Raw genomic sequence first — 27,972 nt, 5'->3', positions numbered from 1 at the left:
AATCAAACATCGACTGCCTACTCTTTTTCGCAAACAATTTATCCTGTAGAAAATTAATTTTCTATTCATCAAAAGTGCCTGTCACCGGCCACTGCAACTCGGCATTGTCCCTCATATATTTGTGCCATAATGTACTAAACATAATATGGCCGAGGCCATGTTTTACATAAAAGTCAAAATTTGGGGTGCCTTCCGGAGGCGCTGTCTGACTTTCTTCCAATCGAGCATCAGCAGAACAACAACGACAGCCTAAGCACAGAAGCCGGCTAAAACACAGCATTTAAAAAAAATAAAAACAAGCTCACTATTTATACCAAGCAGATATTTGCAAATACCTTTATCAAAATCCGTTCTCAAATTTATCAAATACAAATCAAACATGGTACCATGTTCATAAAGAACTCAACCAAATTCAAGTGCTTGTCCAAAGACGGTCCTCAGACCTTCAACACCGAAGGAGAACGGTATCCGGCATTCTTATCTGTGGTAGGGGTGTATGTTTTTCTAATGGACTGTGCGGGCCGTCAGTTTAGCGTCTGCGTGCGTACAGCGCACCTTCCTTCTGTGTGTAACAAGAAAATAAATTATGCAGCAAAAAGTGGCACATTTCTTGTTGGTACTTCATTATTTTGCCATTTTTACACAAATCATTAGTTCCAGTTTAAGTACGAAATACAGAAATAAGCAACTGAAAGCTGACCATTTAACCTTTGTGAAGGTCCTTCCACTGTGAGCGAATACGTCATCACGTTTTTAGGAATTTAGTGAGTGCAGAGTGAGTGTGACTGCAGAGTGAGTGCAGAGTCAGTGAGTGCAGAGTGAGAGTGAGTGCAGAGTGAGAGTGAGTGCAGAGTGAGAGTGAGTGCAGAGTGAGTGCGCAGAGTGAGTGCGCAGAATGTGTGCGCAGAGTGTGTGCACAGAGTGAGTGCGCAGAGTGAGTGCTCAGAGTGCAGAGTGTGAGTGACTGTAGAGTAAGTGCAGAGTGAGAGTGCGTGCAGAGTGAGAGTGAGTGCAGAGTGCCTGCAGAGTGAGTGCAGAGTGTGAGTGCAGAGTGTGAGTGCAGAGTGTAAGTGTGTGCAGAGTGTGAGTGACTGTAGAGTGAGTGCAGAGTGAAAGTGACTGTAGAGTGAGTGCAGAGTGAGAGTGACTGTAGCGTGAGTGCAGAGTGAGAGTGCGTGCAGAGTGAGAGTGCGTGCAGAGTGCGTGCAGAGTGAGTGCAGAGAGTGACTGGAGAGTGAGAGTGAGTGCAGAGTGAGAGTGAGTGCAGAGTGAGAGTGACTGCAGAGTGTGAGTGTGTGCAGTGTAAGTGAGTGCAGAGTGTGAGTGACTGTAGAGTGTGTGCAGAGTGAGAGTGTGTGCACAGTGAGAGTGAGTGCAGAGTGCCTGCAGAGTGAGTGCAGAGTGTGAGTGCAGAGTGTGAGTGCAGAGTGTGAGTGCGTGCAGAGTGTGAGTGACTGTAGAGTGAGTGCAGAGTGAGAGTGACTGTAGAGTGAGTGCAGAGTGAGAGTGTGTGCAGAGTGAGAGTTAGTGCAGAGTGCATGCAGAGTGAGTGCAGAGAGTCACTGCAGAGTGAGAGTGAGTGCAGTGTGAGAGTGAGTGCAGAGTGAGAGTGAGTGCAGAGTGAGAGTGTCTGCAGAGTTTGAGTGAGTGCAGAGTGTGAGTGAGTGCAGAGTGTGAATGACTGTAGAGTGAGTGCAGAGTGTGAGTGAGTGCAAAGTGCCTGCAGAGTGAGTGCAGAGTGTGAGTGCAGAGTGTGAGTGCAGAGTGTGAGTGCAGAGTGTGAGTGCAGAGTGTGAGTGTGTGCAGAGTGTGAGTGACTGTAGAGTGAGTGCAGAGTGAGAGTGACTGTAGAGTGAGTGCAGAGTGAGAGTGACTGTAGGTTGAGTGCAGAGTGAGAGTGCATGCAGAGTGAGAGTTAGTGCAGAGTGCATGCAGAGTGAGTGCAGAGAGTGAGTGAGAGTGAGTGCAAAGTGAGAGTGAGTGCAGAGTGACTGCAGAGTGAGAGTGACTGCAGAGTGTGAGTGAGTGCAGAGTGTGAGTGAGTGCAGAGTGTGAGTGCGTGCAGAGTGTGAGTGCAGAGTGTGAGTGCAGAATGACTGCAGAGTGAGAGTGAGTGCAGAGTGAGAGTGACTGCAGAGTGAGTGACTGCAGAGTGAGAGTGAGTGCAGAGTGAGAGTGAGTGCAGAGTGTGAGTGAGTGCAGAGTGAGAGTGCATGCAGAGTGCATGCAGAGTGTGAGTGAGTGCATGCAGAGTGTGAGTGCAGAGTGTGAGTGAGTGCGTGAAGAGTGAGAGTGTGAGTGAGTGCGTGCAGGGTGAGAGTGTGAGTGAGTGCGTCCAGAGTGAGAGTGTGATTGAGTGCGTGCAGAGTGAGAGTGTGAGTGAGTGCATGCAGAGTGAGAGTGAGTGGAGAGTGAGTGCAGAGTGAGAGTGAGTGGAGAGTGAGTGCAGAGTGTGGTGCAGAGTGAGTGCAAAGTGTGAGTATGCAGGGTAATCAGTATGTGAGTATGCAGGGTGAATGCAGGGTAATCAGTATGTGAGTATGCAGGGTAATCAGCTTTTCACCAAGCTCACACACACCACCAGCCGTCACTGCATGTTTTCACCAGGCACACACACACCACCAACAATCAGTGCATACTTTCACCAGGCATACACATACCACCAGCCACCACTACACACATCAATTGTTAAAGAATCAACAATTAACTATTGTAGCAAAAGCAGTAATGCAAACTTTACTTTTAAATATAATTATCTAAAGGTACCCATGCTACTATTGCTACAATTCCAAACCAACCCACAAAATTCCATTACACACTACATACATACATTCCATACCATACCAGTAGTGGGTCTTAGCGCTGGCTTCCATTCCTCCTCCTTTGACCCTCCTCCACCTGAATAACCCTGTCCAGCAACTAAAAACATCCATAATGTGTGTGTGTGGACCTTGCTTAGCATCCACACAACCTAAATCAGGGTGATCCCATCATGGTGTTCTTTGCTAGCTTGTTATCTTGGTATGTGTGGTAAAGGATTAGCTGGTATCTGAGTATTTGCAACCCAGTTTTACTTCCTGATGCACAAGCATGGCAGATCCATTGTCAGTAGCTGTCCTTTGGAAGGTTGTTAGTGTATCCATAGTCCAACCACCGATAGAAGGTGAGTGGTCCTGTGCTTTATTTGGGTAGTGACTGGTGGAAATTTCACCTAGGGAGGGGTGGAGGGTGAATATACTAGTGACACATCGGACTTCTGTGTGAGGGTGGCTTTGTGTAGGTGGCTCTATGTGAATGACTCTGTGTCGGTGGCTCTGTGTGGGTGGCTCTGTATGTGTGTGTGGGTGGCTTTGTGTGTGTGGCTCTTGTGGGTGTAAATGCAATAGGTCATGCATTTGCAAGCGATTAAGCTATTGGCATTGTAAATGACAATGCCATTTATTTAACGATTAAGCTATTGGCAATGTAAATGACAATGCCATTTATTTATGATTTTTTTTTTTAAATGTCATGAGCAATGCCAATAGCTCTACCTTTAATAATGCCGAGACCATTGCATTGTAAATGTTTGTTCATTATTGCTGAAGGCTGACAAGAGCCCTCTGCAGAGTGCTAAATAAATTCCCTTCTATGCCAATTCAAGCCTTACTAAAAGAATGCAGGGTGTGGAAGATTATGGCTGATCTCACCAGCAAATAGTGAATGTCTGTCCAGCCTGAATTGTTGTCCTGACTGCGCATTTGCCTTGCTGTTCGATCTCTGGTAATTAATTAGCTGTTTGAGCCAGCACTAAAGTGATGCGCCTCCTCTTTTTATTTAAACGTGTCTGAACAACAGTAATGCATTTTTTGCAAATGTGTGTTATGAACCTCAGACCCTTGCTTCTTTCTTTCTGGGTAGGTTCTCCAATGTCTCCTCCATACCCTGATATATGGGAAGGCTGCCTGACAGTAATGCTTTGAATGAAAAAACAATCTTCTCTGCTAGTTGTCCAATATAAAGCGCACGTACGACAGTATAGGGATGCTATGCAGATAGAATTTTTTTTGTGGTGTCTTCTTATTCCGGGGAGGGGCTTCTTTGGTCGCTGGTCCTAAGAATGAGGATGAACAAAGCACTTCCCCATTCTGAATGATGCCCCAAAAAGCCTCTTACCATTTTGTCCTATGCATATCCTACTGATTGACTCTTAACTTGAGCCCAATAGATTCCTATTCTCAATGGGATCAGCAACAGGGCCTGTTCAAAAACACGTGCTCACCTCAAGAATGTGTGTATATATACACATATATATATATATATATATATATATATATATATATATATATATATATATATATATATATATATCTAGATATATATATAGATATATATATATATATATATATATCTAGATATATATATAGATCTATATCTATATCTATATATATCTATATATAGATCTATATCTATATCTATCTCTCTCTCTCTATATATATATATATATATATATATATATAGAGAGAGAGAGATAGATATAGATATAGATCTATATATAGATATATATATATAGATATAGATCTATATATATATAAAAATGCTTAAGTCCAGTTTAGGTAAGTTGTGATTTGACCATAGCCCACCACATGCTCTACATTGGCAACCATTTAGCCACCTACTCTATGGATGCCCCAGAGACCCTTCCTCGTGTCACGTTACAGAAGCACACTACAGCTCCATATCAGGAAAAGTTGGCTTTGCCTGTAGTGTCAGGTGTGCTGCCAGAGACAAATTCTTCTCAGCAGATTATTGCATGTGGACTTAAAAAATGTTCACAACACATATAAGATTGTACTCATGTTTGTAGTGCCTTATTAAATCGAATCTTTTCTATGATGATGAAAGTGTGCCTAATTATGGGATATTCCTTTTCCTGAATAAAACAACTCATTGTTGTAAACTTCACACAGCATTATTACTCTTTATGTCCTCCTGCAATCTATCCAGATTGTTGTGAATGTGGACGAACAAGGATATTCAAGGAAGAAGGTGGCAATAAGGAAAGCAACACTGCATCAGCCCACCCTTTATTTTTCACCCCCATAAATTCATATCCCTCGGCAAAGTTTCTGCTGCCCCTGTAATTATTTTCCACTGGTGTCTATGATCACTGTGAAAAGTGACCCACCGGGAGCCATGTCCTATGTCAACAGCGGATACAACACGGAGTAAGGGTTGGCCATAGCTATGTCAACAGTAACGGTTGCATTTCATGTTGAAATAGGGTCAAATGGATAGCTCTACTTCTAGTATCCTAAGCAGGTTAGGTATGTTTCTACCATGTAGTTACTTGAAACCAAGCAATGCTGCACCTTGAAGGTTTCAGTCTTTTAGTGAACATGGGTAATGTCTGTTTTTCTGTCTGAATTGCAAATTATTAGTTGATAAAACCAGTCATAGATCCCACTTACAAGGGGTGAATAAATGATGGCATAACAATAGCCCCTGCAGCCCCCATGGTGCAGCTGGACCCCGAGCTCTAATTGGCCCCTTTGGGACTAAGCCTGGCCTGAGAGCTCCTGACTGGGTCTGAAGCGTTTTATTTATTTATTTATTTATTTATGCATTTTTATATAGCGCGGACTTTACCCGAAGGTGTCAGAGCGCTTCACAATAGGAACAGAACTGATACATGAGAACATTACAAGTGAGCAAAATACAAAGGCAAACGTTACATTAAATGAAGCAAAATTACAATTGTGCGCCAACAAAGTATAAGAGGTAGTAAACGGTGCATTACAAAAGTGACAATCGTGAGTCAACAAAATACAAGAGGTAGCAAACGGTGCATTGCAGGAGGAAAAAGTGACGTGTGCAGGTTACAAAAAGCGTACAAAATAAATATAGAGGTATAATACTGCAATATATGGAGGACACTCCAGCACAAGAACAAACGTTACGTAGGCACTGGTGGCACTTGTGCAGGTGTCGAAACAAACAAATGTAGGAGGTAGAAAACAGTGTGTTACCGGAGAGAGTGACGGGTGCAAGTCACCCACGAGTCCCAGACACAGGAGGAAGGACACACAGGAGGAAGGACAATACTGCAATAAGAGGCAGACTTTCAAACCACAAGAACACACTTGGAAGACACTTCCATAGTCAAAATAAAGTAGGTTTTTCAGTAGTTGAAGGGCTTCCTTCAGATAGCAGAGAGGGCATGAATTACATTTGGAAATGTCTTTGAAGAAGGAGAGCTTTGAGGTCAGATATGAAGGCTTGGGAGGAGGAGGTGGTCCGGAGCTGAGGCGGTAGTGAGTTCCAGATTCTCACTGCGCTGCCTAAAAAGGATTGGGTCATCGATCTCTCCTTCTTGAAAGTGGGAGGTTCAAGCAGTAGATTTTCCGCATTTCGTGATGGTCTAGAGCCTCCAGAGAGTTTCAGTTTATTCGCCAGGTAGCGCGGAGAGGAGGAGTGCAAGGCTTTATGGGTGATGCAGGCAGTCTTGTAGATAGCTCTCGCCTCGATGGGGAGCCAGCGGAGGGAGGATAACATGGGAGTGATGTGGTCACTTCTTTTGGCCCCATAAATGAAACGAGCTGCTGAATATAGAACAGACTTAAGGGGGGATAGGTGGGATTTGGGGAGGCCAGTCAGAAGAGAATTGCAGTAGTCCAGTCTGGAGAGGACCAGCGATTGGACCAGGGTTTTGAGGTCATGCACCGGAAAGAAGCGGCGAATCCCCCAAAGAAGGCGCAGTTGGTATCGGACAGACTTTGCAATTGAATTAATGTGGGAGAGTAGATTGAGTTTTGTGTCGAGTATGACACCAAGGGATTTTGCGCTGTCGACAATGATGGGATTAGTGTTCAGCAGATTCATCTGGTCCATCCATGATTGCACCGGGGGAGGAGAGAGTGAGGAGGAGAGGAGGAGGAACTCAGTTTTGGAGGGGTTCAGGATCAGTTGATGTGTTGACATCCAGTTATGAATGGAGTCGAGGGTAGAGCTTAGGACAGAGAGATCGTGCGTGGAGGCAACCTTGAGGTAGATTTGAGTGTCGTCAGCGTAGAGGTGATATTTGACCCCAGATTTACTTAGGAGATTTCCCAGAGGTTCCAAATAGAGATTGAACAATGTGGGAGCAAGAATAGAGCCTTGGGGAACACTTTGACCCACCGCCAAAGGAGGTGAGAGACTGTCCTCTATTTTGATCATTTGGGATCTATCAGAAAGGAAAGAAGCAAACCATTTAAGCACGGTGCCTTCCATGCCCATTCTCTGTTGAAGGGTGTTGAGGAGGGTGTTGTGGTTGACAGTGTCAAAGGCTGCCGAAAGGTCAAGGAGAATTAGAAGACAAGACCCCCCCCGAGTCTAGTATTCTCAGCGCGTCATCGATCACTTGCAGCAGGGCAGTTTCAGTGCTGCAGTTTTGGATGAAGCCGGACTGAAAATTGTCAAGAAGATCATTTTCCTTGATATGACGTGAGAGTTGTTTCGCAACACATCTTTCTGTGATCTTCGCAAGAAAGGGTAGGTTAGTGATGGGGCGGAAGTTGTTGAGGTCATTCGCATCCGCAGTGGGTTTTTTAAGCAGAGGGGTGACCTGCCCAGATTTGAAGGGAACAGGGAGGGAACCTTGACAGAGGGAGAGGTTGACCAGAGTGGCCCAATAGGGAAGAGAAAGGGTATAGAAGTCAATGGCAATGGCACGTGGAGGTCTGTTTCATCTACTTTGCACCGGAGGGGCCCTTATGTTTCGTTACGCTACTGGGGTGCATGTGAACGAAGAAGACATCACCTACTGCAACGTGTGCCTCTTTTAATTAATAGAGTATTTTATTATAAAGTATTGCCGAACCAGCGCCTGGATTTAGGTTTCACATATTTAACCTCTATTGTTACATTTAACCAAATGTATGTAAAGGTGAAAAAAGGTATGGGATATATATTCTTTGTTTTTTCTACCTTATTTCTTTCAGTGTCTCCATCACCAAGTGATAACAACATTGATTAGTGTAAAGGCTGTGTGACAGATTGTGTGACAGTTCCTGTCCAAGCCTCTTCTATTTTCACCATGTTCTAGCTCTCAGAGTTCCTTAACTCTTTTTACAAGGTGTGAAGTTTTTAAACTTGCACATAATTGTTAGCATTGTGTCTGCTTCCTATTTAGGCTCACAAATGTTTTGTTATAAATTATCAATGCGGCCATAAAATCATGGCCGCTCACCATTGTTTTTAGTTATCGGAGCATATAACCAATATGTGAATTGAGATCAGACATGTATTGCCATGTTTGTTTATTGTTTGTTGATGCCTTAGTGTCTGCAAGTGCTGTTTTATTTTATAAATGTAAGATAAGATTGGCAATCAGATACTATAAAAACCCAGGAATGGGACCATTGGTAGAGGTATTACGCATTAGGACTATCAAACCAGAGGTCACATCGGATTGCATAATCAGCCAGCCTCAGTTGGAGACAACACCAAGAGCAGTGCAGAGAAGTGGCCTTCGTCCTAGCACTGTTCTTCATTCTCAGACAAAACAGTGATAGAGAATAGGTGAGTTGATAATTTCCAAACAAAATAGGTATGCTAAGCTATCCTGTTTAAGAATGTTGCGCAACAGGCTTTCTATTTATTGCTTTAGCACCTGGAAATAGCTTTAGGTTGTTAAGAAATCGCTAACCGTGTTAGAAATGTTTTTGCTGTTTTCGCTGGCTATTACATGCATTATTGCATTCCTCCTTGCCTTGTGTGTGGTTGCCGTTCATATTAGCACTAGGCTAGGATTTTAAAATACAAATTTTATAGTACCTCTCCTATTTGTTAGTGTTATTTTGAGTGTGTTATTCATTGGCGAAAGAGGGTTTGGTATTCCACTGTGTCTCTGAACTAATTTTGTGGAACATATCATTACCACAAAGACTTCCTGCACAGTATTGTGCAGCAGGATGTGTATGGGTTGCAGTCAAATTACATTTCTAATTCACATTGGTGCACTGAGTACATGAGCCAGGGAGTTACAACTCCTACCCCCGCAACTAGGTGGACCCTCAGATTGTATCATTTTGGTACCCAATGTGGTACACAGATTATCTGAAAAATTAAATAATTTTGATGGCATACTCTAAAAACAGTTTTTACAAATGTATGGAGATGTCTTGGTCACCTCCTTCATGTTAAAAAGGGAACTCCTGTTTACTACGGGATTTTTCAAGCTTAACTCTTTAAAATGTCTCCCCCATTCTGTGGATTCTGCCTTTTAGATCTCATATTTATTGAATCTGTTCATTCAAAATGGTGATGTTGTGATAGGAATAAATGACAGAGCAGCAGTTACACAACATCTTACAGAGACAGGCGTCTCTGCATTGGGGGTGCAGTAACATTTGTTGTAAATACACATGTTGAACATGCCTTTGAATTTTTTTACCCATGGGTGGGGTTAGATTCTGTAAATGCCGTTACCGGACATTGTCATACATATAAAGCTGGAGCACTACATGCACATTACCTGACATATCCACTTAGATGTCTTTTGGCATACCAAGAACACCAAAATGTGTTTGATAGTCATCTACCACATAAATAGCAGAACGTTAGATTGGGCCACATGAGTAATGACGGGGCTCCTGGCCTGTATTGGTCAGGTATATTCCTATCTTAATCTGGCAAATCTGCAGAATGAGGATGTAGTTAGATTACTTAATCAACTAGAAGCTTTAAATAGGATGTCCTTTGATGTCCAGATTACTGCCCTCATGGGGAAATGTTTTGAGATGTTGAGATCCTTGAGGAAAAACTTCCATCTCCTACCTGAATCTGCCCAAAAAACGAAAGGCCCTGGTGATCTCCAGGCTGGATTACTGCAATGTATGAAGAACCGGGTTATTTAAGACCCAGCGGCGCCAGGGGCACGCCCAAAGTCTTCGGGTTCACCTGTCTTAGAATACAGAGACACAGGATACTTCTTAGTGGCATCAAAGATCAAATTTATTGGCTGCAGTCAGTAACAGAAGTCCTAGAAATCATCACGTTATGAGTTCTCAGGAGACTGCTCAATTTTACAAAGCAAGTCATCCCTTTTTATGCCAAAAATCACATTCCAGACAAATACCTAACATTTACAAACTGTCCAATCACATGTATCTACACCAGAGGTAACGCATGACAGTAAAACCCACTTTTCAGTTGTCCAGCCCATGATCAATCATCGGTCAAACCCAACATTCTTCTTTAGACAGGTCGAACGAACCCATAATAAAAAAGGGCACAACCCAATCGTAAATAGACCATAAAGAAAGGAGCAGAAAGAGGTGAGAGTAGGATAAGGCATATTTGTGTGCAGTAAAACTTTATGATGTCCTGTGCTCTGATCCTTAATCTTGATCAGCTAAAGGGCAGGAACTGGTTTTACAAGGTTAGCTTCAGGCAACAGGGTCAGTTCACTCACGTCAAACAGGAGTCAGCACAAACTCGAGCTAAGGTGTACATGTCCTTAAAAAGACTAGTTCAGCCACAGTCATCGGCCTATGTGAGGGCAACCACAAAATGGCTGCCATACACAAAATGGAACCCAAGGGTTCAGAACGAAATCCCTAAATACGTAGTGAATCCATCGGTCTAACATGACGAAAACACTCATACTTGCCGCACTAACTAGTTACAGTTCGCTAATATCAAATTCGTAACGAAACCATGACCTTTATGGAACGGGTTCAGAATTCACGGAACCTCAGACCCTCCTTTTGCCCTTACATAGGCAATAACCTAAACTCACGTCAATCTGAGTCCAGGTCTATATTCATCAGATCATCAAGATGTTGCTGGAGCATAATCCTATTACTTAGTACCTCTCTTGGGGCAGGCCTCCTTGCACACGTAGTAGCACAGAGGCCACATATAGCAGGAGCGCACTGCACACAAAGACAGAACAGAAAAAGAATCGCTAAAGCCATCCCAATGATCATCAGAATCTTCCATCCCCAAGTGGATAACAATCCCCTGAACCATCCCATCAACGACCAATCTCCTTCGTCCATGTGTACAGACTCGAAGATCTTATGTAGCTTGGAAATGGCCTGGTACACTGTAGGAGCATTGTCTGGAATGAAAATGCAGCAGCTCGATTGAATCAATTTACATACCCCTCCTCTGTCTGCAAGTATGACGTCTAACGCAACTCGATTCTGCAAAGTCATAAGACGATCCGATTGGAGCCCAGCAGTCAAATTACTAAGGGCACCGGCAGTCTCAACTATGGTGGACTCAACCACTTTCGTCAATTGCCGTATGTTCCTACTATTAACCATAGGTCCCCAAAACAGCAGGAAACCCTTAAGAAAATCTCCCAATTCTTGTCCTGAAGTATCTTCCTTACTGAAGACACCTCTAACTACTCTAGTTCTGTGGTAATCTGCCGCTGCAGTATACGTAGGGGACAACAGATATGAAACATAACATGTTCCCGAAAAATCAGGGGGCAACCATGTATATGCTCTATCATAGCACACAAAATACGTACCCTTAGCTGCTAAAAATGGTGGGGAAGTCTGGGACGCAAAAAAGTACGTCTCAGTACAAACACTCTTCCCTAACTAAGCTCTCGTATTCTTGCCATTACCTTGCAGACAAAAATGACCACGATGGGGCACGATCCAAATCAGGGATGATTTTTCCCTTCGCTGCTTTTCACTCAGACTAACACCATATCCAGTCACGTTCCAACCAATATAAGCTAGTGTCTCATCTTTAGGGATAGTCTCATAGGAATCAATTCCTCTAATCATATCTACTATTCCTTTCACTAGAGCACTATTACTTGGATTATCTTTTATAGATGGCAGGGGGTAAACTTCATGGGCATAAATAAACATCGTCCTATATGCCCATACAGATCCATTATAGCTGAATGGCAGAACCAGGTAAGGAATACCCTTATCCGTGGTATGAGGCATAAGAACACACACCCAGCAATTAGTGGTGTTCACTAATAACTGATGCTGATGCAGAAGCTGCACAAAGGAATTATTAACGAATTCCAATCTTCTGATAGATTCATGTTCAGGCAAAGGATGAAAAGAATGCGAAGAAGTAGTAGTAGGAAAAGACATAGGTTGTATGGTGGGTGCAAAAGTCACTTGGAAAGAAAAAACAAGATATCCCACTAAGAACATCGTTATGCTAAGTAACATTAAAAGACATGTTATCAAAAAACATTTGCTACTCATTAGTCTACACAGTCTCGTCTTAAAGCTCATTTCTACAACAGCTCTCGATCTCAAAAAACTCCATCCTCTAACCGATGCTGTTCACGGCGGTTGGTTTTCTTCTGCTAAAGAATGCTTCTGTCAGCCCAGGGAACTCCCTTAGACCAACCAGAACCGTCGACCTTGCGTCTTCGGCTGCAATCCCTAGTCTTTACACTGTGACCCTACAGCTGAACCCGGATGATGGTTCACATAAATATACCAAAAAAGTTTCTTGGCTGAGAGAGTTCAGTTCCAAAAATCAAAAAGGAATTATTCACTTTATTAGTTCATTGTCCCTAGGTCGTAGATTATAACGGTCTTTGCCAGGCTTCGTTTGACTTTGGAATAATAGTTCAGGTTCAGTAGTGTCCAATCTTAGAGACAAAGGCACAGCTTCTTGCAGAACAACGTCATCTTCTTTCTCGGAACCTCTCCATACCAACTCAGCATCGCTAAACGGTGCAAACTTCGGCACCCTTTCAGTCTCGGAATCTGCACTACCTTTACGGACCCACTGGTCGTACGGCAGAGGCAACGGTGCTCTCTTACAATGTACGCCGTGGATCCAGTTCTTTTTCCCGAAAACTTTCACTGAGGTCCTCGTAGACAACAAGACTTGGTGTGGGCCGGTCCAGCGGGGCTGATCATTCTTGGTTCGCTGAAAGTTCTTCACCAAAATCCAGTCACCAGGATTGAGGGTGTGACCTGGATCCACAGAAGCTGGCGGCAATTTATCATGAACCTGTTGATGCAAGACACGTAATTTAGTCGTTAAGTCATACAAGTAGTCCACTAGCATAGGATAATCGATGTCACTGAACTTCATTGGCCTCGGCACTCCCCTCACATTTGCCGGACGGCCTAAAACTATCTCATAGGGACTAAGGCCTATTCGGGAATGTACTGTAGTTCTAGTTGACAAAAGTGCCAACGGTAAAGCATCGGGTCATTGGAGACCAGTGCTCGCTTGAATCTTGGCCAGTTTCAGCTTTAGGGTGCCATTATAGCATTCCACTAAACCAGCCGATTGGGGATGATTCGCAGCGTGAAACTTCTGACGAATTCCCAACCCTTCACACACTGTTTTCATCACCTTCCCCACGAATTCACTTCCATTATCACTCCATGCCATCCTTGGCAATCCAAATCTAGGGAAATATTCTTTGACCAGGACTTTGGCAGTGGACGAGGCAGTATTATCTTTTAGGGGGTATGCTTTTACCCATCTAGAAAAGGCACAAACAACTACAAGGACGTACTTTAAACTATTGCACCTTTCCATGTGGATAAAATCCAATTTCAAAACCTCGAACGGATACGTCGGAGGAGCAAAATGACCAGCTGGAGCTGGAGTTCCCTTGCCAGGATTATACATCAAACACACCATGCAATTCTTGACCACATTTTCTGCACATTTGGGAATTTCAGCATTCTGCCATACTGGAGCCAACAACTTACAAATCCCTTTCACACTAATGTGAGACAAAAAATGTGCCATCGTAACCACCGCAAGCACATACGCATCTGGCAACATCCATCTTTGGTGTTCTGACAATTCAACCCAGCAGCCAGTCGAATCCAATCCACCCGTAGTTTCTCTCCAAACATTCTTCTCACTTTCAGTAGCTTCAGCCTGTATTGATTTCACACTCTCAATCGTATCTTCGCATATTCCAACATCACCAATCCGTCTCGCAGGGCCTGCAACATACATTCGGCTCATCAGATTTCTTGCTGTGTCTTTCGCAACTTCATCCGCAAACGCATTACCACGGCCAACATCATCCGTAACCTTCCGATGAGCACTACACTTCACAATCGCCACTTGCTTCGGCAAAGTAAGTGATTCGAGAAGCTCATTCACCAACTGTCCATGCTGAATCTTAGTCCCATGGGATGTCAAGAATCCCCTTTCTTTCCACAAGCGTCCAAAACTACGAGCAACACCAAACGCGTACTGGCTATCGGTATACACATTCACTCTCTTTCCTTCAGACAAAACACACGCTCTCGTTAATGCAATCAATTCCGCTGCTTGTGCTGAATTATAGCTCACTCGTGCAGTCTCAACAACTGTGCTTAATGTCGTGACGGCATATGCTGCAGTCGTATCACCATTCGGAAGATTGTAGCATTAACCATCAACCCATAACGTACCATCAGGATCCGGAAGAGGAGAATGTTTCAAGTCAATCGTACCCTTCGTCTCCTCTTCCGTCCTCAAAAAACAATCATGCTGTTCCTGACCATCTGTATCCACAGACGTCGGCAACAATGTTGCTGGATTCAATACATTGCATCGCTTGATATGCACATGACTAGCCAAAAGTGTCAACTCATAACCCGACAACCTCGCACTAGTAAGGTGCTGAGTCTTGGTACGATTTAACAGAGTATCCACTGCATGTGGAACCATCACGACCAATGTATTATCCATCACCAATCCAGCAGACTGTCGGATGGAAACAGCCGCTGCCGCTGTAGCTCTTAAGCAACTTGGCAACGCTCTAGCTACGGGATCTAAAGTCGACGAGAAATACGCACATGAACGCTGCGTATCCCATAACTGTTGAGTCAAAACTGACAGTGCACAACCCTCTCTCTCGTGGACAGAGAGTGTAAAAGGCTTACTGTAGTCAGGAGTACCCAACACTGGAGCAGAACACAACGCATCACGCAATTCAGAAAAACTTTTCTGACAATCGTAGGACCAAGGAAGAGGGTTCGGTATATCCTTACAAGTCAATGCCAATAGAGGTTTTGCCAATAAAGAAAAGTTCGGAATCCACTGTCTACAATACGACGTGATACCCAAGAAAGCACGCACTTCTCTCTGTGTACTTGGCACAGTCATTCGAGCAATCGCTTGAATTCGTTCTGGGGTCAACCTTCTTCCCTCCTTCTACAAGAGATGACCTAAGTAGGTCACTTCCTGGCAACAATACTGCAACTTAGAAGGTGACACTTTATGATGCAAGTCCGACAAATGTCGCAACAAAGAAATAGTAGCTTCTTTACACGTTTCCTCATCATCAGCAGCCACTAATAAATCGTCAACATACTGAATAAGAGCAGTACCAGCAGGCAACGCAAGAGTATCAAGCTGAGTCTTCAAAGCCTGGCTATAAATAGAAGGACTTTTGCAATAGCCTTGGGGAGCTCTCTTAAACCGGAAGCTTTGGCCTCCTAAAGAGAAGCCAAAAATATCTCTACTTTCCTCGGCAATTGGAATGCTGAAGAAAGCATTCTTCAGATCTATAACCGAAAACCAGGCAGCTGAAGCAGGAATCAAAGTCAACAAAGCAGTAATATCCGGAACCACTGGAAACTGTGGCACGACAATCTTGTTAACCTCTCTAAGATCGATCACAAACCTATAAACAGGTGGCTGAGTAGAGTCAGTGCGCTTCAGGACAGGCAAAACGGGACTGTTACACACATTACCTCTCGTTTCTTCAATCACATCTTTCTCAATCAAATCATAGATAATCGCTAAAAGCGCTCTTTCACCAGCACTCGAAATCCGATATTGGGGAATACGTGGCAATTTAACATTCGATTTGAGCGTAACAACATAGGGTGGAATCTCCAAAAGACCCACATCATTAGGACCAGTAGCCCAAAGAGTATCAGGGAGAGAACGCAATTCCGGTGGAAGCCGATCTTTAGACAAATACATCGGAGAGATCACTTTCTTACCCAATGTAAGCTGTACTCCCGAAGGAGAACAACGTAATGTTGCATGCAACCTTTTCAACTAATCCAAACCCAACAAATTCTCACCACAACCTGTCGTTAAAATTAGAGGTGCTTCCAACTCACAAGGCCCTACAGAAAGAGACAAGGGACTAGAAACTGGGTTACGAACTGGGGCACCAGAGAATCCTACTGAAACATTAGTTAAGCCAGACAAAGGTGCGCCAGGGTGTTTAGAGTGCATGATAGAACTCTTCGCTGCACCAGTATCCAAAAGAAAAGGCTCTACCACACCCGATGTGGCTACTGCAACATAAGGCCCACTCTGATCTACTGGAACCGACACTACTCCCTCTCTTTGTACATGGCTGTCCTAGCAATCATTATAGTCAGCATTCTCACTCTCAATATAATAGTCATCAGCATAGTACTGAGTCAACTGACCAGATGCAATTGTCTGTTGATCAAAACAATTCATAGAATTTTGTGGGGGAAAGGAACGTTCGTTCTGAGGAAACGCACCATGTCCTCTACCCCTGGACACTTGCTGAAAACCACCACGGCCTCTCGGGGCCGTCATACCACTCGCACGCTGTCGCAACACAGGGCACTCATTTTTATAATGACCTTCCTCCCTACAATACGCACACTGATTTAAACCCAAGGGTGGTCTGGGAGGAAAATACCCAGCGTTCTGTTGCGGTCTCTGAAACTGTGGAGGTTGCTGAAACTGTGGGCGTTGCCGTGACTCTTGCTGATTCGAGCAAGGCGGATACGCCTGCTGCTGTAGAACCTTTGTCTTTAAGTCTTTTGTCTTTTTCTCTGCTTTTTCTTTTTCGTCCTTATCCCTATTCTCATAGTACTGTGCAGTCGCCAATATCTGGGCCGACGATGAAACAGCCCAAGAACTTTCAGAATCTTTCAACTTATTAGAAAGTTCAGGGAGCAAATTAAAGACACAAATAATCTTTGCCCACCTTCCGTACTCATGTCCTGACCACTATGATCTATAAATGTCTCTTCAAACCTAGTGAAGAAATCAGATACACTTTCGTCCTTCTTCTGCTTACATGCTTCTAACTTGTCCCAATTCACTCGTAACGCTGGCATCATCGTTTTCATAAGATTTATAATTCTGCCAGGTAGATCTGCCACTAGAGCTTCAGGTTTAGCACCACCAACCTGTCTAGTGTCCGCAGCAGCAATATTGAGGCATGAGTCACCTAATTCAACTGCATGATCCTCATGACGAATCTTTGCCCATAGAGGTTGAGGTACTACATTACCCAACAGCATATCTATGTCAGCTAAATTCATGATGCATGCGTCAACTGTCTGAGACAATTCTTTGTAATAGCCAGCTGGATTCTTATGGGGATCAGGTAAAGACTGTTTAAGGGCCCAAACCTCTACTCTCTTCCATGGCACATGTACCCATACTCTCTGAAAATGTGCTGGTATAGCTGGGGGTACATTATTCACACCAGCAGCTACCTCATCGCACCATACTGGAGGAACTTCTCTCATCGGATACTGTCTCACTTTCCTCCTAACTGCGGAATCAGGCTCAAACAGTCGCTGAGAAGGGAAATCGTTTCTAAACGCAAGTACCATCGCAACTGCATTCTCAATTCCGGGACCCACTATCGTCCCTTTCGCAAACTCAGACTGGACATTTAGCAATTCTACAGGGACTGAACCCAAATCATTATCTTCCCATTCCTCACGAAGGAAAGTACACATAACTTCAAAAACATACCTTTGCTTGGGTGCTTCCCACTGCTGGAAAACATCCATAACTGACTCTAAGTTATACCTTGAAACATTCGAAACCCATCTGCGAGCCAAGAGATCTAACACTGCCCGTTCTTCGGGACCAGGTAGCTGACTACGCATTTGTTTACGTGCAGAAACAGGGGTCATACTCAATGACCCAAAGAAAGGAGACAAAAGACCAGTAACAGTCATTTGTTGTCGAGCAGAAGGAGAAGCTGTCATAAGGACAGGAGACAAAGGTTTTTGAGGTGATAGAAGCGTAGGGTTAGTAGCAAGAGAAGTTGAAGGTACAGGAGAATAAGGCAAAGTAGTTCCAGACAAAACCGATAGCAAAGTCGGCGGCCCCAGAGGAGGCTGCGCCGTAGGAGGAAGAACCAGCTGAGGAGGAGCCGGTGGCGGAACAGCAACAAGAGGTTGTGCAACTGGAGGTTGTGGAGGTGCCGTAGCACTCTGTGCATAAGGGGGTGGTAGTCTCAACAAATGTGACATCAAAGGATCCTTCTCAGGGTCGTTCGTTACATTCTCAAGAAGAGATGGCAAAGCTGGATAACATTTATCAATAGCCATATTATGTTGCCTATCTGACACCTCAATTGCTTTATCTTCTTCATCCTCTTTAAACTGCCTAGCAGCTTGCATTATCGACAACCCCTTTTCTCTCTTATCTCTTTTAGCTTGTTTAATTTCTCGTTGTCTGGCTTCTTTACGCCAAAGGCGAAAGGAGTCAAACATTGCCGGCCGGGCTTTCTTTTTAAACAATTTTGTTTCTAGATTATCTAAAATCTCAGTATCTAAACTACCATGTTGGGGCCATCGTAAAACCCCATGGCGGCCAACTCCTCGAAAGAATCATTCAGGGTTATTAAAGAACTCCTGAAAACTCCCGAACCTCTGGTCATTCACGAGGACCCCCGTGAGAAATGCTCAGAACTGGCCACCTTCTTTAAAACCAAAATTGATAACATCCTTGCATCTCTCCCCCAGTCATCTGAGGATGCTTCCTCTGGTGGCAGCGCGAGCCCTCAGTCCAGTGTGCGAACAGCAGAGTTGGTCTCTTTTGGTCCTGTCACTGTGGAGGAAGTTCTGACAGTCATGTCAACCATGAAAAGTGGTTCTCCAAAAGATCCTGCTCCTATGAAATACCTGAAGCAGGTAGCCCACACCATCGGCGGCCCAGTGACGGACCTTATAAACCTGTCTCTCTCCCAGGGTGTGGTACCCCCTGGTTGGAAAGGAGCGGTTGTTAAGGCTCTTTTAAAAAAGCCTAATCTGGACCCAGCAGATCTTACCAACTTTAGGCCTATATCCCTGCTCCCCGGCATCAGTAAGGTGGCGGAGAAGCTGGTGAATAGGTGCCTATCGGGCTTCTTGGAGGCCAACTCCCTTTTGGGCGATTCCCAGACGGGCTTCCGCCCTGGTCAGGGGACCGATACTGCCCTGCTGGCAGTTGTGGAGAATGCGAGAAGCATTCTGGACTCAGGGGGATCGGTGGCAGTGATCCTCCTGGACCTTAGTGCTGCTTTTGATACCGTAGACCATCAGGTGCTTCTCCAACGGTTGTCGGGTGGGGGTCTCCGGGATGGCCCTCAAGTGGTTCGCTTCGTTTTTGGAAGGCCGGTCGTTTGAGGTGTGGGAAGGCCACGAGAAATCATCTCCGTTACCTCTCCAGTGTGGTGTGCCACAGGGCTCATCGTTGAGCCCTACCTTATTCAACGTCTATATGGCCCCCCTGGAGAGTGTGGTACGGCCTCTGGGTATCAAGATCATCAGCTATGCTGATGATACCCAGTTGGTGGTAGGCCTTTCCCAGTCGGCTCACCATCCCGACCGGCTGCACACGTGTCTGGATAAGATCTTCACGTGGATGTGCAGCTCAGCCCTCAAGCTTAACGGCTCCAAAACGGAATTGATGCTGCTGGGGAATTCCTTTCCATCTTTATCTCCCAGCAGCTGGCCTATCTGTTTGGGACCAGCACCCACCCCCAAGCAGGAGATCAAGAGCCTGGGGGTGTGGCTCGAGCAGGACCTTTCTTTTAAAACACATGCTAAAAAGATTGCTGGCGTGTGTTTTGGCCTGCTTCGATCAGCCCGGAAGATCTTACCCCTCCTTCCAGTGGTTTCCAGGAGGTTACTTATTCAGGGGCTTATCATCTCGCGGTTGGACTTCAGCAACGCGCTGTTCTTGGGTGCTCCAGAATCTACCCTGAACAAACTGCAACAAGTGCAGAATGCGGCCGCCAGGCTCCTGACGGGCCTTCCAAGGTGTCAATCTGCTCGCCCTGCATTGAAGGCGCTACACTGGCTCCCTGTCAGAGACAGGGTGAAATTCAAGTCGCTCTGTGTGGCCCATAAAATCCTGCAGGGGAATGGTCCACCTATCCTGGGGGATATGGTTCAGCCGTATAAGGCTTCTCGTTCCCTTCGCTCGGACCATCAACATTTGCTGCAGGTTGCGAGGGTGAAGAAGGCAAGAACTGGGGGGAGAAGATTCTCTGTAAATGTGGCCATGCTATGGAACTCTCTGCCTTTGTACTTACGCGCGGAAATGAGTCTCCTTCGCTTCCGTAAGCTTTTAAAAACTAATTTTTTTACTGTCTAGTTCTTGTGCTTACAGTGGCAGTGTCTTCTTCTGGATCAGTGCTGGGATGCCCAAGGGTAACCAGGCGCTATATAAAACTCGTTAATAATAATAATAATAATAATCTTTCCTAGTGTAACGGACCCATACTTCATTAAACGAAATTGGGCCCACGCCGTGTTTAGAATAGAGCTCATAAGTCGGAGTTCCAACTGGAGGTATCGGACATGAATCCTCCAATCGGGAATCCCTGTTACAACCACAACAAAATATTCTCCCAATTTTGCTAAGACCAGGCATCTTCGCTCACTAATCTAGCTTCAAACTTCAAGGGATTATCTACAACGATAGTCTCGCAAATATACGAGTCCCTCGGCTTTGGAAATTGCAATTTTCAAATCAAAACTAAGGACCAAACAAACTAAGAACCAAGAACCAAAAACTAAGGACTGGGAGCGACCCACTTATACTTAACTGAGGTATCAGTCACGCCACCAGAAGACCCGTCTATCGTCTCGCCTTACAAAGCATCACAAATGGGTCCAAGACAGGGCGACAGTCAGGGCAGCAGTCCTTCGCAGCCGTCAGGAAAGCGGGAAGCCTCGCAGCAAAGACCTTCAGTCCACGTTCGACATGCCGGGGTTGATGAAGTGGTGGCCATCCTCCAGAATTCCCTCACAAAGCTACTCATGATCTTCAGGCTTGGATTGTACCGCTGAAGTCGCCCCACGTTGGAAGCGCCAACTGAAGAACCGGGTTATTTAAGACCCAGCGGTGCCAGGGGCACGCCCAAAGTCTTCGGGTTCACCTGTCTTAGCATACAGAGACACGGGATACTTCTTGGTGGCGTCAAAGATCAAATTTATTGGCTGCAGCCAGTAACAGAAGTCCTAGAAATCATCACGGTATGAGTTCTCAGGAGACTGCTCAATTTTACAAAGCAAGTCATCCCTTTTTATGCCAAAAATCACATTCCAGACAAATACCTAACATTTACAAACTGTCCAATCACATGTATCTACACCAGAGGTAACGCATGACAGTAAAACCCACTTTTCAGTTGTCCAGCCCATGATCAATCATCGGTCAAACCCAACATTCTTCTTTAGACAGGTCGAACAAACCCATAATAAAAAAGGGCACAACCCAATCGTAAATAGACCATAAAGAAAGGAGCAGAAACAGGTGTGAGTAGGATAAGGCATATTTGTGTGCAGTAAAACTTTATGATGTCCTGTGCTCTGATCCTTAATCTTGATCAGCTAAAGGGCAGGAACTGGTTTTACACGGTCAGCTTCAGGCAACAGGGTTAGTTCACTCACGTCAAACAGGAGTCAGCACAAACTCGAGCTAAGGTGTACATGTCCTTAAAAAGACTAGTTCAGCCACAGTCATCGGCCTATGTGAGGGCAACCACAAAATGGCTGCCATACACAAAATGGGACCCAAGGGTTCAGAACGAAATCCCTAAATATGTAGTGAATCCATCGGTCTAACATGACGAAAACTCTCATACTTGCTGCACTAACTAGTTACGGTTCGCTAATATCAAATTCGTAACGAAATCATGACCTTTATGGAACGGGTTCAGAATTCACGGAACCTCATGTCCTATACTTGGGCGTATCCCAGTCCTGTCTAAACAGGCTTCAACGGGGCCAGAACGCTGCAGCTCAGTCACTGCTCAAACTACCCAAGCATGTCTCTATCAGTCCAGCAGAAAAAAAGCTGCACTGGCTGCCAGTGAGGCAAAGAGTCACCTATAAAAAGCTCTATGACTGCTATAAGGCTTTTTCTTCTAAAGGCCCACAGTATCTTCAGTCGATGGTGAAACCTTATGTACCATCTAGGAACCCAAGATTGGCTGAAGCAAAATGGATCGTCATTCCAAATTCAAAAGAGCCAGAATAGGAGGCTGCTCCTTTGGCCTTCTCGCACTCAAAATCTGGAACTCTCTTCCTATTGTAATTCGGCAAACTCCATCCGAAACCATTATCAGAAAGAAAACTGGCTTTTTGTATCTGGGTGGGGAAACATCCTTTACAACGAAACTTTTACCACACAGTACCTTTACAACGTAGGTATTACAACGCAAGTCGTTACAATGACTGCGCTGAAGGGCGCTGTAGGATAGGGAATAGTTTAATTTACTATCCAAAACCTTCCCTACTATCCACGGGGACTGGAGTTGGAATAGTAAATTAAACTATTCACTATCCAGCGCCCCCCAACGCAAGTCATTGTAACGACTTGCGTTGTAATACCTGCTTTGTAAAGGCATGCGTGGAAAAAGCATGCGTTGTAATGACATACATCCATCTGGGTGAGATATATCCTGTGGGACAGGCAACATTATCCTACAGAGTAGTTTAAGACACACCATTAACTACCTCCTGTTTCGGAAAAAATTAAAAACCTTCCTCTTTCCCAAACCCTAATTCCCGCCCAGTGTCAGCTCGCAGTAGTTTCAGTCCTGGTATAAGCGCCTTGATATCCCTCGGGATGAGTGTTGCGCTCTACAAATACCGAAAATAAATAAAGAGTCAGCAACCTAACACTGGAACACTTCGTAAGAAGTAGCTATGCACTCCATAAATTGCATTATTATTATTATTATTATTATTATTATTATTAATAGTATTATTATTATTATTATTATTATTATAAAAATAACTTTTTTTAAATCTAAAATTCACCAGAAGGACATGTAAACTCTCAAGACAGGGCTTATAATATAAACATGCAACAGCATTCAATTCTGTTTAAAACTCTTGTCTGTGGGCTATAAGAATAGTCTTGGTTTATTTGCAGCACGCATCATGGAGATTTTACAGGAAGATCCAGAGGCACTATCCTTTATTTATAGCATTTATATTACAGATGATGGCTTATTTGGTAGCCTGGAGTTGCCGTGGGATGCTCCTTTTTTATCTTTGTCTTTATCATTTCTTCTTTATTCTCTTTTCCTCGCTTTTCTAACCTTCATACTGTTGTGGGCATCATATCAGCCGTGTCTCTTAAGTCTCATTTTGATGCCCTTTCTATTTTGGTATTGGGTCACAATTATAATTGTTTAAAGCACTGCTGTCTGATTGTACAGAATGAAATATGTGGTCGACTAGTAGATGCCATATGTATATATACCTGTCACTCGTACGAGGTACAGAGCTCAGTTTGGTTTACTTATTCAAACACTGCTGTTTATCAAATTGCCTTATTAGAAGATGTCACATGTTTGCTTTTGTCAAAAAATTGCTGCATTCGTGTTAAAACATTGCCGCATTCGGGTCGGTATAAGGGATTAAGCACTTCTCAGTTTGAATATGAAACTACTCTTTACAAACACATGAATCATACACTGAATCAGAAAACAGTTCTGTTGTGTATTGATTGCCAATATATATGAGTATTATGTTTATGACCTTAAGGAATGTATCTCTGCATTTTTTAAATGTGTTCTGTCTTTGTGTATTGTTATGTAATATATTGTTATATGTATTTTTGATAATAAGAGTACATTATATCCATGTTTTTAAATGTTTTACAGCTGACGAAGTTCTTTCTTGTAAGAATGAAACACGTTGGCTGCCTGGTACTTAGTATGAAATATGATGAAGAATAAAGAGATTTGAACATTACCAACATTGGATGGACATTCATAATATATATCTTTTTTGGTTCTGTGGATATTTTTGATTTGGTGGTGCAATCTACAGTTGAAAAGATATTACAGATGATGGCTTAAATCAACACCTAAATCAGGTGGACAATATAGTGATAATACTGACCATACATGGATATCTGTCGATGCCCCGATTATTGCCCTCGCAGAGAAATGTTTTGGGATATTGAGATCCTTGTAGAAAACCTTCCATGTCCTACCTGAATCGGCACAAAAACGGTAGTCCAGACCCTGATGATCTCCAGGCTGGACTACTGCAATGTCCTATACTTGGGCGTATCCCAGTCCCATCTGAACAGGCTTCAACGGGTCCAAAAGGCTGCCTCTCAGGCAATGCTCAACATATCCAAGCGGGTCTCTATCAGTTCAGCACAAAGAAAGCTGCACTGGCCGCCGGTGAGACAAAGAGTCACCTGTAAAGCACTCTTTCTTCTCAAGGCCCACACTATCCTCAGTGGATGGTGAAACTTTAAGCACCGTTTAGGAATCTAAGATCGGCCAAAGTAAAATGGGCCCTCATTCCAAAATTCAAAGAGTCTGAATAGGAGGCTTCTCCTTTGGCCTTCTCACACACAAAATCTAGAACTCTCTTTCCGTGGTAATTCAGCAAGCCCCATCTAAAACCCTTTTCAGAAAAACATAACAACCTGTTTTTTTGTGATCTGGGTGCGATATATCCTGTTGAATAGGCAACATTATTTTCCGGAGTCAGCATCCTAGCACTGAGACACTTCGTAAGAAGAAGCTATGCACACTATACATCGTATTGTTTTATATTATTACTATATAAAAAATGTAAATCTAAAATCACTTACTTTAATGGGAGTAGTTTATCAGATTCAATCTGTCCAGCGAGAGTAAGGGTCTGGCAAAGGACTACCTGCAGAAGTGTGCCACCTTCAGCAGCGGTGCGTCCATTGGGGCGTAGGGGCGTAGCCCCACGAACCCCATGGGCGCGCTGCTGCAATAAAATAAACTGGGTGACTGTTGTTCAAAAAGTTCGAGCGAGCGCCGCCGGGAATCGGGAAGCACCCGAGTGATCCAGGAGTGGGGAGTGCAGGGGGGCTGGTCTGGACTGCTGCGCAGCTTGAGTGACAGCCCACGACCACGTGACGCACTCAGCTGCAGCAGCAGACAGCCAGCCAACCAAGGTATCTGACTCCTGTCTAGTGCGCAAGTGATGCTTGGGGCAGAAACTAGCCCGCGCATGCGCATCAGTGTTCCCCCATAGGGGGGTGCTTGTTTGAACGGGCCGCAGCCCTCCGGCTTCACAAAGACGACACAGGGCGAGCAGTCATGAGCCCCCCTAGCCAATCCTGGCGCTGCTTGCAGTGCCAGGATTGGCCAGTCACCGCGCAGTAGGGCAGGGCAATCCTGTAAAGAATTTCAAAGATGAATCATAAGTGAAATAAGTATTTATTGTAGAATAGGATCCCATCCACAGGATAAACAGTCACCAGTAGCAAGGTCCAGGCTCAACTGCTTGAATACTCTAAACATCACAACCATAGAATCTGTACTGAGCATTCCATTGCATGTGGCAACCTGGCAACAGGTTGTATGAACAGGATGCCAGGATGCCACACATCTCCCTCCTTATAACAAATAACAATAAACAGAAATTATTATTTTATAAAATTATTAAAACGAGAAGGTATACGTGTGATCCTTGAAGATTTTCTCGTGATGACAGGACCAATCACTGTTCGATGAGATGAGGTAGCTGTTGAAGGTTTCTTTGAGATGAGAGGACTAATCACAGGGCGATGAGATGAGGTACCTGTAGATGAAGAACTTGGTACAGGAGATTTGGAATTGTCAACAAAATCTTTCTTGATTACCACAACCCTGTTCAAGTTCCAAATGCGATGATCAGTTGTTTTGATAGCATTACCTAAAACCTTGATGACTTGAAAAGGTTTCAAAAATGAAGCAGATAACTTCTTGTTTTTCTTACATGGATTTCTTATGAGAACCCAATCACCCACTTGCACCACTGTGTGTTTTACACAATTTCTCAAATCATGAATCCTTTTCCTAGATTGTAGCTTTCTTTCCTGACCTACCTTCCACTCCTCATTTCCAGTTGAAACTTTCAGATGTAAATCATTTACCCAAGGCGGGGTAACTAAAGTGTTGGGACACCTACATCTGACGAGCTCAAAGGGTGTTTTGCCCGTAGTGGCATGTGGAGATAACCTGTAAAGCTTAACCTTTTTAAAAACATCTGATCTCCAATCTGAACCTGCAGATTTAGACATTCTAATTGTCTCCTTGAGCACACGGTTAAATCTCTCCACGGTGCCATTCGTCTCTGGGTGATATAGAGAAGATTTTTTATGTTTTATACCATGTTTAGACAAGAATAATTCCATCTCCCTAGATACAAGTTGACTTCCATTGTCCGTCAAAATGATGTTGGGAATACCCTCCCTAGCAAAAAGTTTTTCCAAAAAATGTATTACATGCTTGGATTCTATGCCACGAGTGATGGCAATCTCTGGCCATCTAGAAAAGAAATCTATCAGAACTAGAACATACCATTCAGACCCTGCTGAGTATATAGGCCCAAGAATATCTAGGCCAACTTCTTCCCAAGGGCTGTTTGGGAGTGTTCTGATTATCATGGGCTGAATTTTGGGTTTCGCTACCTTCTCGCTCAAAGCACACTCCATGCAGTCCCTAATTTTTCTCTCAACTTCCAAATCCATGCTGGGCCACCAGTACGACATCCTCAAATTCTCTTTTGTCTTTGAAATGCCCATATGCCCACTATGGGCTAGTGAAATGAGCTCATTCCTAATGGATATCGGAGGAACCAACCTAGTACCTCTGACAAGTAAACCGTCATGTTCAGATAATTGGTCTCTAACATGCCAGAATTTCTCCAAAATGTCACCATCTTTTGGCTTGACCTTCCATCCAACCTTGATCAGTTTCAAAATTTCCATAAGAGTCAAATCTTCTTGTGAAGCCTCCAACCATTTACACTTATCAATGACACTCTCACCAACTGCACAAACCATTTCATCTTCACCTTCCAAATCATCCTCCAGATCTAAATCTTCCTGAGAGACAAGACGAGATAAGGCATCAGCTACCTTATTTTCAACACCTGGTAGATATTTAACTTCAAAGTTATAATCCTGTAACCCTATAACCCATCTTGTAATTCTACTGGAAACAGCATCAATCCCTTTGGTTTTTAAGATCTCACATAACAGTTTGTGATCAGTTCTCACTTCAAAAGTACTTCCCCACAAGAAGTTTTTTAATTTCTTTCCAGCCCAATAGACTGCTAGTGCTTCACGTTCTACCACAGAATATCTTAGTTCTGGACCCCTCAAACTTCTCGACAAAAACAAAATGACTACCTCGCTCCCTTCAATCCTCTGTGTTAGAACTGCGCCTAACCCTTTTAAGCTTGCATCTGTTATTAGAATAGATTTCTTTTCAGGGTCAAAACTATTTAATTTGGGGGCATTGTTCAATTTTCTTTTTAGGATAATGAATTCTTTTTCACATTCATCACTCCATACAAACTCAGATCCTTTCTTCAACAACGATCTCATGCTAACACACAAAGAAGCAAAACCACATATAAACTTGTTATAGTACTCTGCCATACCTAGAAAGCTAATCAATTCCTCCTTGTTCTTAGGAGAAGACATCTTCATCATGGTATTAATCAGACCAGCTTTCGGTGAAATACCATCTTCCGAGATGGCATGAACTGATCTAGCATGAACTGATCTCTTATTCTCTCATCAATAGAGGCAGCAAACTTGCAAGATGATGCTAATTTTCTTAGCGCAGTTATATAATTCTCTATGCTTTCTTCTTCAAGTTGTAATCTACGACCAAAATGATATCTTTCTAAGATAGTAGATACTTTCGGAAGATAATGTTTATCTAGCATAGCTATACAAATTTCATATTCATTAAGATTTCTATCTTGTATTTCTGGCAGGTGATCAAACACCTCTTGGCCCTCTGTTCCTAAACAG

This window comes from Lissotriton helveticus, chromosome 4_2 (assembly GCF_964261635.1).
Source record: "Lissotriton helveticus chromosome 4_2, aLisHel1.1, whole genome shotgun sequence".
Taxonomy (NCBI): domain Eukaryota; kingdom Metazoa; phylum Chordata; class Amphibia; order Caudata; family Salamandridae; genus Lissotriton; species Lissotriton helveticus.
This window is presented reverse-complemented; position numbering follows the sequence as displayed.